This window comes from Erithacus rubecula (assembly GCF_903797595.1).
Source record: "Erithacus rubecula genome assembly, chromosome: 12".
NCBI lineage: Eukaryota > Metazoa > Chordata > Aves > Passeriformes > Muscicapidae > Erithacus > Erithacus rubecula.
Genome location: NC_136664.1, coordinates 722,706 through 740,783, shown reverse-complemented (window position 1 = coordinate 740,783; position 18,078 = coordinate 722,706). Strand labels below are relative to the sequence as shown.

The 18,078-nt window shown below is 46.4% G+C and overlaps 2 long non-coding RNA genes across 3 annotated transcripts in view; one reads left to right on the top strand and one right to left on the bottom strand.

Moving 5' to 3' along the window:
- Positions 1-18,078, top strand: part of LOC306806773 — a 132,736-nt gene that overhangs the window by 11,492 nt on the left and 103,166 nt on the right. Inside the window, exon 1 of one of the 2 annotated variants that reach the window (XR_013775569.1) lies at positions 330-436. The exons of the other annotated variant lie outside the window; for it this stretch is intronic. This is a non-coding gene — a long non-coding RNA (uncharacterized lncRNA). Of the gene's footprint in view, positions 1-329; positions 437-18,078 lie in introns of those variants that run through there. 2 annotated transcript variants of the gene reach the window in all.
- LOC306807010 lies at positions 1,255-1,911 on the bottom strand. Its single transcript, XR_013775619.1, has 2 exons — positions 1,548-1,911; positions 1,255-1,455 (listed from the first exon to the last, which is right to left on the bottom strand). It is a non-coding gene; the product is annotated as an uncharacterized lncRNA (long non-coding RNA).

Sequence of the window (18,078 nt, the reverse complement as noted above, 5' to 3'; positions counted from 1 at the left end):
TTAGGGGCACGCGCTGCCGGCCCTGAGGGGGCACGCGCTGGGTCCGTTAGGGGCACGCGCTGGGTCCCTGAGGGGGCACGCGCTGCCGTCCCTGAGGGGGCACGCGCTGGGTCCGTTAGGGGCACGCGCTGCCGGCCCTGAGGGGGCACGCGCTGGGTCCCTGAGGGGGCACGCGCTGGGCACCGGGGCGCTGGAAGCTGTCGGTTCTGGAGCGGGCTCGGCGTGGGAAGGTAGCACAGAGCGGAGCTGGTTAATTACAAATATCACCGGCATTTACTGTTTAAACATAGTGATGGAAGGGATAGACACGAAAAGGACGGGTCTGTTTCAAAGAGAAGTCCTGAAGGCAGGAACCTCCAGGGAAAGCCAAACCCCGCTGAGCGACGGCTGACGAAGGAGCCAGCGAAGGGGCCGGCCGGAGGAGAGGCCCCAGCAGGTGTGTGTGTTTTATCACAGGTCTTCTCTACATTCTACCTGCCTTTAGAAAGACTTGATGGACGATTTGGTTCATTCAAGGCACATATTAATTACTTAGCTATATCGAATGCACATATTTAGGAAGTAGGGTTAATTGGGACATAAGGAAGCAGCTCTTCCCTGTGAGGGTGGGCAGGCCCTCGCAAAGGGTGCCCAGAGCAGCTGTGGCTGCCCCTGGATCCCTGTCAGTGTCCCAGGCCAGGCTGGATGGGGCTTGGAGCAGCCTGGGGCAGGGGAAGGTGTCCCTGCCCATGGCAGGGAGTGGGACTGGATGATCTTTAAGGTCCCTTCCATCCCACAGCAGTCCAGGATATCTTGTACCTAGTAATCGGTTTGAATCTGCTTTTATCTTTGCTAACTGTGAGTGTGTATATAGAAGACAATTGTATTTCTTTAACTGGTCTCTGGTTCAGCTCCAAAGCTCTTAGGACTTGCCTCTCCTGCCATGTATTACCCCAAGAATACCTGGTTCCTCACTCCTTGTTAACAGAAAAGGAGGGCAGAGTTCTGAAAGAATCTGTCCGATTTTAGCCCGAAAGGAACCAGACCTACACAAATTCGTGGGCAGTTTAATCCTGGTGCCCTAGGATGGGGCAGGCCCAGGGGAAGGTGTGTAAAGCACATTTCTGAAGCCCTTTAAATGACATGGTGAGGGCAGGAGTGCATCATATCACAATTAAACCATGTGGCAAATCCTCCTTGGCATGCCAGCAGGTAATGCCTTTATAGAGTCCTGGGTATCATCAGAGACTTGGAAATAATGGCTGAGGCCAGCACTAGGGAATATAATTTCTTTAAATGTAAGAAAAAAGCAAAACTCAGAAAATGGTGATGGCATTTTAACTAACTTCAAGTGTGCTGCTGGTTCAGTCGCCCCTTTGATGTTGCAGCCGGGTGACCTGGCCTCCCCCACCATTCATCACTGCCTGGAAATCAAACTCTCCCGTGATCCTGCTTTACAGTCCTCGCTCTGTTCTGCTAATAAACACAATGTTAGTGAAAATAACCATCCAAGGAGCGTTCAAAGGGGATATCCATGGATGAATTTTAGTGAGAGTGCAGTTTCTTACTGCCAAGCCCAAAGTGTCAAACTACACTGCAGAAAAGACAGTGATCATCTAAACATGTGGCGTCAGAATGCAGGGCTCCCAAATCCTGTTGCTCTTGGGGCAACTTTGCAATCAGAATTTCAGGGGAAATGCCTTCAGTTATTTCATTTCACCTGCATTTTACAGTTCCAGTGTTAGTTAAGGTCACAGCTGTGTAAACACCTATTGCCCATGATGTTTTTAAAGAGTAGAGTGTGAGAATTCCCTCGCAGCGATTGCTGGACAGTGCTCAGTCAGTGGCCCCAGAGGCCAGCAGTGCCAGAGAGCGGGGCTGAGAGGGACTGAGCTGGGCTGCAGTGGGCACAGCATGTGTGTAACACACACGGGCATGGCATGTTACTGACCTGGGCATGGCATGTCTGTAACATGCCTGGACACAGCACATGTATAACTCAGCTGGACACAGTGCATGTGTCACGTCAGCATGACCCTTCTCTCCAGCCTTATTTAATTTGATTGGGACCTCACAGTGATGTTTTAATGGCTTCCTGTCATCAACACCGTAGTGCCCAGGAGTCTGGACTTTGTGCCTTATCCCTTCTGTGAGGCTGGATTAAAAGAAAATTAGGTGACGACTTTTTGTTTTGGATTTTGGACTCTGGCCCTGGTTTATTCTGGGTTTAGTGATTGCTTTTGCAGGGTGTTGTCTGGATTGTGTAGCTGTGGATGAAATGGGCTGGGAGAGCCTTGTGGTTGGGTGAGCACAACTCTGCTGTGGCTTTTCAGAGCCTGTGTGTTTTCTCCTCTTCGGTCTGGTGCTTTTCATCCTCTCTGCCTCTTTACCTTGTTCTAATCTGATGTGTTGTATCTGTTGTGCAGAGTAACAGACATATAAGTCTAATAGAGTAAATTGCTGTATGTATTATGGCAACACCATGGAAATGTCTCTTAGCAGCAGCAGAAAAAAACCCCTCACATTTAATTGTCTTATTTCTTGCTGAATATGGAATGGAAAATATGTTGATATAACTCTAAAAAAATGTACAGTCAATTTAAGGGAAAAAAGAAAGAAAGGAACCCTTTACCATATCTAATTTCATTAGTAAACTGTAAATGGGAATGATGAAGAGGTATGGTTTCAAAGGGCTGGGAACCCACACATTTTATGTAGCATTAATCATGTGCTCTTAATTTTTCTGCCGCCGAGCTCTGTGGCGCTGCTCCAGCTCAGCCATTCAGGGGGTGCTGGGCGAGGGTGGGTGTGGAGCCTGGCTGGGAGCCCCCGCTGGGACCCCCCTGCCGAGGGAGGTTTGTGGCCACGTGCCTGAGGTGTCAGGGCTCTGCTGGGGCTGGGGCAAACACGGCACTGCTCGTGCTCCACATTCCTCTGTCACAGGCTCTTTCTCTTCCAGGCTGTAAAGAGGGTTAAGAAAGGAATTGTCTCTATTATGATAATTAAACTCCCAGGAAACAGCCTCATTAGACTAATAAAGAGTAAATAAAGCAGGCAGGACACACTTTGCCTTCCAGTAGTGAGGGCAGCACTCATTTCCCTTGCTTTGCCCACTGCCAGCTCTCTGCTCCTGGGCCCTGGCACCTGCCTGGAATCATCTTCTCACAACTTTTCAGCAGTATTCCTCGTGGGCCAAGGTTTTGCTTGCTGTGTTGTAGGAGAAGGAATAGATATTTCTAATGCTTGGGGAAGATTTCAATTGCATTTTGCTTGTGTTCATTAAATGCCTCCTAGTTTTGCCTGCTGGCTCCATGAAGTGGTCCTGGCCTGAGCTGGTGCCAGGTAGGCTGGAGCCTGCCAGTGCCAGCACACACAGCAGAGCACGGGCACTGGCCATGGCCCTGCCAGTGCCAGCACACACAGCAGAGCACGGGCACTGGCCATGGCCCTGCCAGTGCCAGCACACACAGCAGAGCACGGGCACTGGCCCTGGCCTGTGGCTGCAGGGACGTTTGGGGTGCCCTTGGGGGTGGCACTGCTCCTCCAGCACCGGCCCTGAGGTGCACACACAGCTCTGCTTCTCCAACAGCAGCATACAGATGGAGAATGAAATTAGCAGTAAAAGCATTAAAATATTGATAGCAATTATTCCATGTCCTGGCTTTACTAATTAATTATTAATTTTACCTCGAAGGTTAGTGTAAGAGATGGACTTTCGTTTATCAGGCCTCCACTTAGCATGATGTTTGACTATATATTTTTAAACATTATCAGGGCTCTAGCAAATAGCTCTCATTTTTTCTGGTGAGCGTTTGGGATTTGCTTTGTGTTACTTCATGAGGTGGGAGAAAAGTGTCGCCAAGATATTTACAGGGATGGAACACCTTCCCTCTAAGGAAGGGCTGAGAGAATTGTGATTTTTCAGCTTGGAGAAGGCTTCAGGGAGACCATAGAGCTCCTTCCAGTGCCTAAAGGGGCTCCAGGAGAGGGACTTCAGACAAGGGGTGGAAGGACAGGACACAGGGAATGGCTTCCTTCTCTCAGAGGGCAGGGCTGGATGGGATATTGGGAAAGAATTCCTGGCTGTGAGGGTGGGCAGTGCCCAAGGCCAGGCTGGACAGGGCTTGAAACAGCCTGAGACAGTGGAAGGTGTCCCTGCCATGGCAGGGGTGGGATGAGATGGGCTGTGAGGTCCCTTCCCTCCCAAACCATTCTGAATTCCATTAAATAATTTTTAAAGTGGGTAAACTTTGAATTTGCTGTGAAGAATGTTTTCTTCTTGAAAACAACTTTTTCATTGATAAAAGAGGCAGTGTGGAGCTGTTGGTGTGTGGCTGCTGGTGAGAATTCTGTTGATTTCAGTGAACTCCATACCTGGGGCTGGGTGTGCAGGGCTGGAGCTTTACATTTGTAAATTTCCCATTTCCTCTCCTGCATCAGCAAGGTTTAAAAGATCTTTTACTGTCTTGAGGGTAAATACCTTTCATTTCTGAAATGCTAAAACCCAATTATCGCTTGTTTCTCTTGAACCAGCTTTAAATGTGGACAAATGGAAAAAAACCTTCACTAGCCCTACCCCCCTTGCCCCCAGCAGGAAGGGAGGCTGGGAGGCTGCAAACCTCCAGCTTTGGAAACAAGGATTTTTGTTCTGTCATTTTTAAAAAGGAATCACAGAAAATTACAATTTTACTGTAGAGTTATGAGAAACAGAATTTACCCAGTCTGGCCCCGTTTAAGATAAAGGAAATTTAGGAAATGACAATTGTCTTCTGCATGCTGTTTTCTACTTGCAGCATCTGCAGTGAGCAGGTCCCAGAGGAGCTGGGGCTGTGCCTGAACTTTCAGTATGCTGATGTTCTTTCCAGGACAGGGACTCTCCCTGTCTGTGCTGTGTGAAGATGTACCCAGGAGCTCAGGGCTGGGAGTGCATGCTTGAGCACTCACAAGTAACTTTGGGAGTCTTGTTTGTGAAAAGAGTCACAATGCCCCACTTACATAAAATTTTATTGGGGGATTATGTTTGTTAACTGAAATAACAGATGCATTTTATGCAGCTCTGTAAAATACCAGGAATGCTGGGCTGGCTTGCTCATCATTGAGTGTGATATTGGTACACTTAAAATGTGTCTGTGTAGCTTTTATCTCCAGTGCTTCTTAAAGATCCCACAAAGGCCTTTACCCTGCTGGTGCCTTGTCTCAGCACGTGCTCACCAGTATTACAAGTCTGCCAGCACTTGCTCCCTTTGCAGGGTGTGCAGCCTTGGGGCAGCCTGACTGTGACCTCTGGTTTGGTGATCTTTCCTGCACACTCTGCTCTTGGTTGTGCTGAGCAGATGCACACTGGCTCAGGCTGTGGCCAAGGAATAGGCACTGGTATAACAGAAATGTGATTTTAAGAAACTTGGTCCAGTTACCTCTGTCCTCCCCCTTTCAGAGTATCACTTCCAGCAGTGAAATGCCACGTGACGTCCATCTGTGTCCACGTAATTGCAGGGTGTGTGTCAGCACAGTGTGATCATTTGTTGTGTGCATGTGACATGAAAGTAATCAGGTTATGGTATCCAAAAGAAACAGCCAAAGAGGAATTTTCCTGCCGTGTGATGTGAATATCTTTGTGTTGTTTCTAAATTATGGGAATAAGTGCAGGATTGAAACAAAATTTCAGCTACTGTAGATAGCACCAGTTCTGTAGAGACTGGCTGGAGCTAATACATGGGGTTTAGTGAGCTCAGACCTTGGACAGGCTCTCCTCTGCTCCAAAGACAGGGTACAAAGCACCTTCTTCAGGTTATTCTTGAATAAACTCTCATTTGTGGTTTCCATTAGAAGCTCTAAGGTGGAGAGATGCACTTGCAGAGGTCTGAGGGCTGGTAAAAGCCCCCCAAAGCCTTGGAGAAGCACACATTGGCTTCTTCTCAGATATGATTGATCTGAGACAGCTGCAGGCACAGGCAATTTTTCAGGGGTATGATGCCAACCCCTTTGTCCCTCTCCCTGCTGTGGCTCACTTGGATGCTTTGAGCATTTTGTGCCCAAAAGCACAAAGTCCTCCTGTCCCCCAGGGCGGTAGATTCACTAGGATACATCTTCTGCAAAGATAATTTGGGTCACATCTGTCATAGGGGGTGACAAACTGATTTAATTCCTTTGTTATGGCTTTCGCCATGAAAACCTTTTGGACTGTTGTGCTGTAGGCTGAGCAGCAGTGAGAGACACAGCCTGGGATGGGAAGTGGCACTGTCTGAGCAGCCTCCCAGCCATCCTCCTCCTCCTCCTCGTGCCTCTCCAAGGTGAGGATTTGCAGCTGCTTCTTCCCTGGGAGGTGACTGTTCCTCAGCTCCTGGAGGGGCTCTGTGTCCTTCCTTGAGCTGGAACCAAGAATCAGATTTGTGGTTAATACCCAACAAGTGAGGCTGACAAAGGGCCTCAGCTCTGGAGGAGCTGTGGCTGCCCCTGGATGCCTGGAAGAGGCTTGGAGCAGCCTGGGATAGGAGAAGGTCTCCCTGCCCAGGACTGCATGAGCTTTAAGGTTCCCTTCCCACCCGAACAGTTCCGTGATTCGAAGATAAGGTGTTCCTGAGTAGGAAAGGGGACAGCAGCAGGATACTAATGAGAAGCATTTTGGGACTGGGAGGAGCAAGTTATGATTCAGGAACTTGCTTCTTGGCATCTGCATGGAAATAACTGTTCTGGTCATGCAGGGAGGTCATGGAAAATAAAGTGACTGGTGGGTTTGGCTTGTGTGACTGATGTGTTAAAGATGATCTGCTCCTTCATTAGCAGCACTTAGTGATGGAGGACACCAGAGGACACTCAGGACGAGGACAGGATTTTTAGCAAGTAATTTAGAGCCTGTCTGCACTGTGGGATTAGCTGGAGGTATAACTTGAGAGCTGCCAGTAACCTGATGCTTGTGAGTGTCTGTGACTGGAGGCAGAGGGTGGCTGGGCCGCCGGAGCTTCTGCTGATCACGCCACGGGGCTGGGCTGGCTCCTGAACATGCCGGGCAGCTCCGGGCTGGGCTCCAGGCTCGCTGCTGCCACTTGGAGCTGCCTGGGAAGAGCCAGTGCAAGCGTAGATGGCTTCAGCTGACAGGGCAGTGAGGACAGCCCCACCGAGAGCTCAGACACCCGATGGAACTCAAAAATCCACACAGAACGTTGGGAGACAGCACAGAGCTGCTCACAGTTAAATCCTTTTCTTTCTTTTTTTTTTCCTTGAAAAAAATTCTTTCCACAGTAGCAGACTTGCAGCTGTTAACTAATCCCATAACAAGTGGCATTTAGCCACACATTTTCCAAATTAAATAAGCTTGCATGTTGGACTAGTTTCATACCCTGTAATACAAATACTTTCCCTGCTGGGGGAAAAAAAAAATTAAAAGAAAAATTCTCTGAGGCGTAGGAAGAGTGGGGAAGGGGAAGGTGGGTGTGCACGGCCGTGTCGCCAGCGCTGTCCCTGTCAGCAGCACCGCGCTCGCTGGAGGATCTGATGGCTTATCAACCACTGCTCATGCTTAAATTATTAGCTAAGGCTGTGACATTAAAGAATTGTTATTTGGTCATGGTCTCATGGCTGTGTTTTGCCAGGAGGTGTTTGGAAATTCTCATCTTTGCTGTCACGTAATCTTTACTTGCCCTTTTGGTGCTTTTTTTCCTGGTCATTTAAATAATGTTTTCAGATCCTCGACTGACTCCAGGCTCAGCAGCTTTGGGTCACAAGCAATTAACAGCACATGTTGGTAGAACTTAGTCTGGGTCCATTTTGAGGGTGTTTGAGAGCACCTCCTCTACCCCCCACCTGCTTCCTGCACATTTTTAAGAATCCCATTAAAAATTTTTCAGGATCCCCATCCAAGCCAAATGCATTGTTTCCATGGAAACAATTAATGGGGAGAGCAATTTATAAGACTGATGTAAAAAAATGAGCACTTCATCAGCCCCCCTGCTGCTCTGATATACAATCTCAAGGCAGAGGCCGGGTGAGGTTTGCATAAGTGATATCCTTAAAAAAGGGGGAGACAGAAAAAGGAGCCTGGGAGTCTGCCTGTGGCACGGTGAGCGATGCCTATTGTGCTGCACAGGCATTATTAGCTCTTGGAAAGGACGAGCTCTTTCAAAATGCTTTTCCTTTAGAGAAGGGTTTTTTCCCTAATCCCACCCTCTGCCACAAGACACACGGCTTGGGGTCATGGCTGGCAATGGAGTCATGGCTGGGGATGGCCATGGCAGTGGGGTCCCTGTGTGGGACCTTGCCTTTGATTAAAAGGCTTTCAGGAGGCCCTGGTTGGAGACCTGCCTTAAAAGTGTTCTCTTTGTTGGATTTTTTAAATAATTATTTTATTTTATTTTATTTTCTATTTGATTTAAATCTGCCACTTGAGCTTTCTCCCAGCCAATGTTTTGCATTGATTTTATCAATATACATATAAAACCTAATCAGAATTTACTGTTTAAGAAGGAGAGTGAGCAGCACACCAACAGGACAGGCCGTCCTTCTGGACAGCAGTCTGAGCAGGATTTGATTTGGAATTTCCTAAGGAGATTATGTTTTGGGAAAATGGAATAAAAATCTATCCTGTGCAGGTTTGCAAAAGCAAGAATCCTGTGTGTCTGTGCTCTGAAATAATGTGCCAGAGATTTTAGAGCTTGCTAGAAAACATTATCTGAGAAAGGAAAACCCTTCTTGGATCTGGTTCCATATGGAATGGGCTGGGTTGTGGCCGTGGGGCTGGGAGGGATGGAACAGCTTGGGGAAGTTCAGCTCAAGGACCAGCAGTGCTGATGGTCTGTGTAAGAATGAAATGAGTAAAAATCATAATCAAGCAGGAGTTCTTTGCTCCTGTTTCCTCTGATTTCTAAGGGTTTTTCCTGGCTGGGGGTGTTTTCCTGCAGAGGGCACTCGCCATCCACGAACAGCACCTGCAGCGAGGCTGCGTCCGGCAGCATCCCCTGCCAAACCCTGAGAGATGGAGAGAAAAAAATGTAAATTATGAAAGCAAATGATTCCCTGGTAGTGCACAAGGCCAGCGGGAAGAGCCTGAGATTTAAGGAGGAAAAAATCCAGTGTGGGGAGCGAGAGACTGGAGGGACGTGGGGGGCCGGGGGCTGCAGTAACAGGAATCATAAAAGAGGTGGAAAAGGGAAAGGCTGCGTGTCTGGGTTAAAATTTAATAGCAATGGAGATGAGAGAGGCAAAAGCCTTAATTAAGGCAGTATCCCAGAAAGGAAAAAGCCAACAGAGTGGGGCAAATACAGGGAATTATTTTTGGTTTGCAGCCCCAAGCGTGGGCTGTGACAGCACTGGAAGCAGCTTTTATTTCCTGAGCTTCTTCCAGGCTTCTCTGTGGGGAAGGGACCGACTTACAAAGAGCTCAGGCGGGGAAGGATCGGGATCTCTCCGTGCGAGGCTCTGGAGTGCAGCTCTGAGAAAGAAATACTCGCTAGCCAAACGATAAAACCGTTTAGGAATTAAGTATTCTGGAGTTTGTGGAAAAAATCTCATATTACCAACAAGCTGCCCTTGAAAACAGATTGTAGAAATTGTTTAGGGTTATTTTAAACCCGGGTAGAAATGGTCTGGCACCATCTATGCCCATCACTCATCTGAGGTGGAAAAACCCCCATGGATGTGTTCCAGTAAATAGCTCTAGCATTTTATTATTTGCTTTTTTTACAGCAAAGGAGCAAGTAAACAAAAATATCCTCAGAGCCAACTCTGCAAATATAGGTCTGGATGTCATAGAAATCCATATTCCAGAGAATTTTTACATTGCTGATGAGAATTGTGAATTTATTTTTAAAGTTATTTTTTGCTACCTTTTTTTAGTATTTTTCAGGTTTTTTTCCTCTGCAAATATTTTCAAATTGTCTTTAAAAAAATCAATACTTTTGAAATTGAATGAGAGTTACTTTATTTTACCGATGATGATTTTTCGCAAGACATATTTTAACAAATGTAATTTACAACGTTTTATTTTTATGAAGTATGATTTTAATTTGCTCTAAATTACTGATTAAAATATTACTGCTTTGAGTAAATTCCCTCCAATTGGTGTATCTGTGCTCAGTGTTAGGGATGGGAGAATTTTTGTTAATAACAAAATTTATTTTAGGACGTTCGGTTGCATTTTTAAATGAGTGGTTTGAGCTGTGTGGAGCCAAGCGAGGTGCAGAAGAAGCCGCCCCAAATGGCGGAGCAGTTGTGGAGCTCGGGGCTGGTGGAGCAGTTTGTGCAGGAGCCCCGGGCAGACGGAAAGCCGAGCCCCTCTCCCCTCTGCAATAACCGGCTGCTTTGGCAAACACGCGCTGCAAACACTCCGAACCCCCAGCAGAAATCAGCCGTCACTGCCGTGCCCTTCCTTGTCAGTTTTATTTTGGTTTTGATTTTAGGGCTTAAGGAGGTGACTCAACCTGTTTGGAATTAGGATGATGTTATTGGGGCTCATGCCTTTACATTAATGTAACTGTTCTGGATATGGGTGTCTTGTTCACCGGTTTAGGATCCAGCCGTAAGAATTGGTACAAGTTAAAAGCAGGCACAGGATATTTCAGTCTCATTGTACCTTTTCTCAACAAAATTAAATTGTTTTAACTAGTTTTGGTTTTAGTTGTGATTTGAGAATAAAATCTGTGCTTGCTGGGTTGACCTCCATTTGTATTTTAATATGTAAAATTGTCTTGAATGACGAGGAGTGTGGCTGCTTGTAATTTCATGGTATTTCTTCATTACCTAGTGAAAAAATACAGGTGAACAAGGAAGTAAAAAGGACTTCCTTTTTATTCCCAAATATACTAATTACTAGGGAGCAATTTTTGTATGAAGAACGTGATTGTTCATCATTTTTGTGTGGATGTGGGATTTCCTGAATGACAGGAGAAACAGCACCATGTGTTTGTTTTTGATAGATCTGCTACAGAATCTCATTCTTTATAAATTGCTTCCCCATATACAAATTATGTCTCTGTTTGTATGTTTTGCCAAATATATTTGTTTTTATCTTAATGTGTGTTTCATACCTCTATATTGATAGGTAACTGCACAAATAGCTGTAAGGACTGACTCCTAAATAATCTCACAAAGGAAAATATATGTGAATTCCAGGTGCTGGTTTCTCAGGGATGCAGAATAAATGCAGAATTGAAATCTGCAGTCCCTCCTTCCCAAACAGATCCGTGTGAGCAGCCTGGCCATGGGAGGAAGCGGCTTGCCCTGGGCAGTGGCCCCGGACGGTGGCCCTGGGGTGTCCTGTGGGGTCACCACCCTGCCCAGGAGCCACCTCTTGGCTTTCACCTGACCCTTCCTATTATCTGCCTTCCTTGTTACATTCCCCCTTGTACAGATATTCTCATTCATAAAATCTTTTCCTGATTGTTGTGGCGAGGGCTAGGGTGTATCAGGAATAAATAAGATCCTGAGCAGCAGCTATTCGTCAAAGCCCTCATTTCCTGGAGTTCTGCCCTGATCCCTCTTGCATGCATCGCATTAGAGGGCAAAATCTCTTCTTATTTATTTTATACTTTCTTCTGTCGTTTATTAAACATCAGAATGCTGTGGGTGTGCTCAGCCCCGGGCTCAACAATCCTGCCTGGCTGCAGGAACATGCGCCAGGGCCCAATCCTGAGGGCCGTGGTTATGGTGATATCAAAAATCTCTTCAAGCTCACCTAGTCCTTTCCTGTCTGGTCCCAGGAGCCGCCCTCCCTCCTGCTGAGCCGTGAGGGTGCGGAAGCTGCCTGAGAACCTGCCGTGCCCTTGGTGGGGATGGGCAGCACGGCACAGCCCCTGCTGGAAACGGCCCCTTGGGCAGCAGCTGCCCAGCGTGGAGTCATGGAAAGATAGCGGCACTCATTTATAATGGTGGGATGAAAGTAGCCGTGCCCTTCCCCTCTTTGCTCCATCTCTTTTCAACAGGGCTTGTGTGCATTATTTTTGTTTGGTTGGGATTTTTAAAATTAAAAGAAAAAACAGCAAAACCATATGCAGTTATTTTTATTTATTCTTAATTTTTTATTCTGGCTTCACATTTCTAATCTTCCAGAATATTATTTGTTAATATTTTCTGCTTTTCCCTCTGGCTTTCTCCCTCCTTTAGCTCCCGTTTCCCTCTCACCCTGTTCACAGGATGGGTTGCATTTTCTCCCCGAGCTGAAGCCGTTGCTCCCCGTGCATCAGGAGGAAAGGATTAGCTGTACTTCTCTCAGACCTGAGGCATTACTATTTCTTCCCCGTACTCAGCATCCAATTGTCTGGCTCTATCTGGGTCCTAAATCCATCCTGAATTGGTTTCCTAGCTGGCAGATTTGTGTGTTCCATCTTGTTTTGGGACCTGGCTTTCATCTGAATATCTCAAATAATTTTCTGTTTTTCCAAGGAGAAGTTTTATTACATGCAGACAATCTGTATATGACTAGCGAAAATGAGAAGATAAAGGGTTGATTGAAAACATGTCAAATGCTGGTTTTTGCCAACAAGCCCGGGTTTGATCGCGGAGGGAGCAGTGACAAACCCTCATGCTGGGAATGGATGGGCTGGCATTGGCCTCCGGGAGAGAAATGGTTAAATTATGCACTCGCTGGAGTATGAAGGCAGTTCTTCTTTGCTGACAGATAGTTTGACCAGTGTCAGGTTATCCCGATGCGTTCAGCATACCTTCATTGCATCATAAATAAAACAGACAAATTACTTTTTTTTTTTTTTTCCTCCTAGGGTGGAATAAGCAGGAGGAAGGGGAGGGATAGGAATCGGGACAGATGGGGGTTCAGGGGGGGTGAAGAATTAGAAGGAAAAGAAAAAAGAGAGAGATCTTTGCAGACACTCTATGAATCTCTGCTTGGCAGCTGAGAACAATGAGAAAAGCAAGCAATTACCTCGAATCCTTCCCCTTATCCAGACATAGGAAATATATTCCTGCCTTAGCCTTTTTTCTCCTCTCACCCTCCCTCCCTCCCTCCCTCTCTCTCTCCCTCCCTTGCCCTCCCTCTCTCCCTCTCTCTTTCCCCCTTGTATATCTAATTTAATTCTTCAAGGCATGGCAGATGTAACAAAGAAAGGAGGGTCTGTGTGGATGGGCCACTTCCCAGCGCAGGACGGAGCCGTCCTCCATGGTAAACGTCCTTTTCCATTGCCTGCCCTGGCAGACTCCTGCACCCTCAGCAGCAGCATCCATGAAAAAGGAGCAGAAAGGTATTTTATAGCTCCAGCTCTTTTACAGATTCTTCCCAAATCTGCTGGTGTGAATACTCAATCCCACTGGCTGGGCACAGGAAGCCAATGTGTTCTTTATCTCCAGAAATCCATCCCACAGGATGGATTTACCCAGAGGGCCAAGCAGAGCCCTTTCCCCACTTTTCCTTCAGCCCCTGTTTTCAGTGGTCTCTTTATCAGCAGCTCCCTTATTCCCCCCAAATTCTTGTAGGATTTAAATTCTCATTCTTGAATCTTTTTTACCCCCTTTTTTCCAAAGCAATATTAGCAAATATTTCCTGAGGTTGCTGGGTCTGTAACAGGGTTGTCCCTGGGGGGTTCCCCTCTGCTTTCCACCTTGGCCCCATGGGAAAAGGGGCACGGACGTGCAGGGTTCCCTGGATATGACGGTGATGGACACGTAGGACCCGTGTCCCCTGGGGGCCATGAGCCTGCCAGTTGTGAGAATGGTCGGTCATGTTGAAGTATTCCAGCCTTTTAATTGCTGCTAAGCCTTTAGGTAGCAGATGTATTTTCATTTCTGATGTAATAAATACAGCATGTATGGTAGTGCTGATGGGGTCGCTGCTTCTCTCAGTCAGCCATGTGCTGTGCTCAGGGCGAGTCTGGGTTTGCAGTATCATGGAATTATCTGGGAACAGTGTCCAGAAACCCCCCCATGGCCAGCACACTGGGTGTCCTGCTTGTTAGGGTCCCCTGGTTGCTGCCTCCCCCTTCCCACTCGGCGTGGGAATGTCCATAATTTTGTTTGTCCTGTACTCTGTTCCAGACCTTTTCCTTGCACTGCTTGGAGTCACCCCAACACCTGCATGTCATGATTTAAAAGGGGACACAGTGTCTGTTGCCATTGCCTTTGCTTTTAGAAGCAAACTGAAACCACTATTAGACTTTTAATAATTTAAGCTAAAAATGCCATTCCTTATGGATGTGTCTGGCTGTATTTTTACAGTCAAGGGATAGAAAGGAACATTATAGGAAATTTAAAGGAGGCTTTGGGTATTAAATCTTCACCTCTTGCAGAAGATAACGCAATTCCGTAAATCTGCGCGAGACCTTTGTTTAACCCACCCCCTGCTAGCGCGGGCAGGTTTTATAGGCGCCTGTCTCACTGCCGCTCACAGCCTGTGTTTTACATAATACCCTTCAGCATCACTGATATTAACCTTGATGGCATTATTATTGCTATTTACAGTTCATATGCTGGCAATGGTAAACTTGAATGGGATTAATGAAATAAATTAAGTGATGGAAATATTAATGCTATTAACAATCAGTAACAATAGTTGACAGTGTAGAGAAAAGAATAACCTGCCATTAACCAAGCAGGGTAGGATCTTTCTCGCATCAGCATAAAGGTATCTGACACTTCATTTTGATAAACCCAAGATTAATTTTCTTTCAAGAAATAACTTCTCCGGGGTCTTCATGCTTCTGTGTTTCAAAACTGAATTCCTGGCATGTTTCCCACATCACCTTTCTGATGACCAAGAGCACAAGGGCAGGAGCTCAATGATGGGGACAGGCCCCGTGGGCTCCATCCAGCGCTGCTGAACTTTACTTGGTTTGGTCCCACAGGGATTCTGGGCTTCTTCAAGCTGCTGCAACACATTCTCTGTGTCCCTTTTCCAGAAAGAAAAAAAAGAATCCCTGCTGCTAGAGTGAATTTACAGCTGGAGGAGCCACTGGTGATGCACAACTGGTTCTTTCTGTTGTGCCATTTCCATTTGAAAAATGAGATTCATCCAGGATTACCAGGCTGCTGTACTCTTGGGAGCTCCTGGATGTCATTTTGGGTTGATGTGGTACTGCAAGGAGACCTCCCCTCTCTGTCCCTGCCACACTGGCTTGGGAGCAAGAGAAGGTAACTTTATCAGGCCTGAAAGAGATGTGATGGCTCCTGGCCTGTGTTTGGCTTGCTGTGATTGCACCAAAGCCCTGGAGAACAGAAATACCAGTCTGGCTTCCTTTGTGCTCCTCATGGGAGGTTTATCCTAAACCAGAGCCCAGGTTTATCAGATGTGACCATGTTTTAGCACCTGGTGCCTTCATGCATTGTTACTTGTGGGGCAGATGCTGAGGCTCTGGAAAATTCCCCACTGATAAGGTGAGCAAAGGTTGGAGAGAAAAAAGCGTTGCTAATTTTTTTCCCCCCTTCCAAATGTATCTTGCCAATCCTTCCCAGCTGGGTAAAAGCTTTGGTTTCTCACACTAGGGAAGAAAGTGAGCCCATAAATAAACCAGGGCAGGACACCTGGAAAGAATAAAGTGCCCTTCTCAGCCTTGCAGGGGAGGACGACTGTGTGTCTGCTGGCCGGGACACGGAGGCGGTGTGGGAAAAGGGCCAGACCCGGCTGGGCAGCGTGGGGACGCTTGGGGGACGCCCTCGTGCTCTGCCAGAGCTGTTTGTTGGCTGCAGCCTGGATTTAGTGTTACTGATAGTGGTCTTCTGCTGAAGCTCAGGATGACGAGCACTTGCCACTGTTCTGGTAATGCTGGCTTTAGTCACAGTGGGGACTGAAATCTGTTCCTTAGGATAACTCCAAATTTCAACCCCTTAAAGGCTTCAGCTCTGGGAGCTGCTTAGGTCAGGACTCCCAGGTTGCTTGCAAGTAAACAGGGCCGTACAGCAACGAGACAGTCTAGTTAGAGTGTTTGACTCTTTCTGCCACATCTTGGATTATCTTGTGTCCAAATTTCAGTGTGTGTGTGGTTTTGTCCATGAGGAGGAAAATAATTCCTTCTAATATCCTGTGTTCATTTTACTTTCTGGTGGGGAAAAAAATGCTCTATCACCTGAGACACTCCTTAGACAACTCCTTTCAGTAGAAATGGTCTTCTGATTCTCAAACCCCAGTTTTAGGAGTGCCTAAAAATGAACAGTGGACTTTTATCCAGGGACATGAAATATGGCCAGAAAAACCCATTGTTTCACCAACAGCTTAATCTCTGCTGTGCTCCCTGCCACTCTCAGAACCTGAGACTTTCTGGAGCACATCAGACCTGTACATGCATTATCCACTTAGGGAGCAGATAACTGAGTATACATGCTGTTCCCCGGGCTCTGGAAAACACCTTGCCAAGCCCCGGCCAATGTCAGGAGGGGCCTGTGCCAGCCATGTCCTTCTCTCTCTGCGGGACAGCGTGTGCCTGCTGCAGGTTCTTTCAGTGGCACCTTGGAGAGCCTCTGGCATGTCCTGCATTAGGGACACATTTCTCTGCAAGATGTGTTTCATGTTCCACACGCTGTCACACCTCTGCCTCACTGCTGTTGACCCCAGAGGCATAGAGGTTTTCCCTGGCTTGTGTCCTCTGCCATGTGTTGCCTCCCATGCCAGGGTTGGTGTGCGGTGCTGCTGCTCAGTGCCATGGCAGGCACTGCCTTTGGGAGGGAATGGAAGCCATTGTTTATGCTCATATGAAGGGAAGCTGCTGCAGGCAGGAAAGCAAATTCAACAACTGTGGAACCCAATAAACAATTGTATTTCGAAATAACAGGTGTAAGGGCTGATGAGTTGCAATCCTGGTTTAACACTGAAGTGTGAGGGCACTTCTGGACACAGGCAGCTCCTTTGGCCTCGGAGTTACAGAGTTATCTTGAGATATTAAGAAAATCCCTTTTTTTAATTGCTTCTGGCCTTAATCATCCATTAGCCATTGCTTAGGTCCCATCAGCCCATGAACCAGTATTCTGGGTTATTTGAGGAAGTATCCTATTTTCTGTTCCTTCTTGGTGAAGGTAAAATGGCTGCAGCGTGCTTTAAGATGGAGCCTCACTTCTGGAGGGATAGAAATGGAATTAGCAAACATAAATTATATTCAAAATAGCAGTTTCTGCTTTATCTCATTGCACTCTGCTTTCCTTCCTGTCCTCCTCTCCCTCCCTCTGTCCCAGCCCCTTCCAGAGCAGAGCAAGTAGTCATTATGGGGGGAGTTTTTTATCCACTGATTTAACTTGCATATTCGTGCAGTAAGGCTGTGAGTTAAAGTTACAGCACGTTGAGTTTGTTCATGCTTTTCCTCACAAGTCTTGTAAAATAGCCTGAGAGAGCTGACAGCAGGATAAGACCTGGCATAAACTTGGGAATAATCTTTTTGAATGCTACAAAAAAATACCAAAATACAATTTATTTTCCTGTTTTTAGCCTCGCATCCTTCAGGCCGCACACATTTGTAAGCACCTTCAGTTCCCATTTATTTTAGTGCTCCCCATCTCCTAAGAGCAATTCAACATCTGAAAGCTTTGGATCCAGAAGGGGTTTATAGGAATAATGCCAGACTCAGGGGGAGGGGGTCAGGGGATCAAAGAGAGGGGGGTTAATGTTGGCTGCCTGTGTCTAAATCTGTTTTTCCACCTGAAACCAATAACATTGTGGTGATAGGGATTCTGTAGGTACTAATTATTCTTCTCCTTATTCCTAATTCTACTGCAGGTTGGGCTGGCATTAGGTGTAATTGTTTTTATTAGAGAATAATACTGGAAGCAACCATTTATAAACTCACTAAAGCTGTAGAAACATTTACTCTCAAAGTTTCGTGAAGCTTTTTATGATTTCTGTGCATATTGTGGTTAATATTTCCAATTAAGCTATCACACGTGCTGCATATATTATGTAATTATACTGAAGGAGCAATTCAGAAATTACAAGACAAGGACACAACAAAAAGTTAATTAAAACTGTGAAAGCCTTAAGAGGCAGAGAGAACAACAAATTTCAGGAAATTAATAGTCTAGATTAAAAATTATTCAGTGCCTTCACTCTAATGGGAGCCCGTTTTAATATTCAGCATTCCATGTCAATATTGGAAGTTTAAATCCTGAAATGTGAATTTCCACGCTTTTGTGACATTGGCTCACAATCTTAACGTCCTTTTAATGTACTTTTTGTTGTGTAAA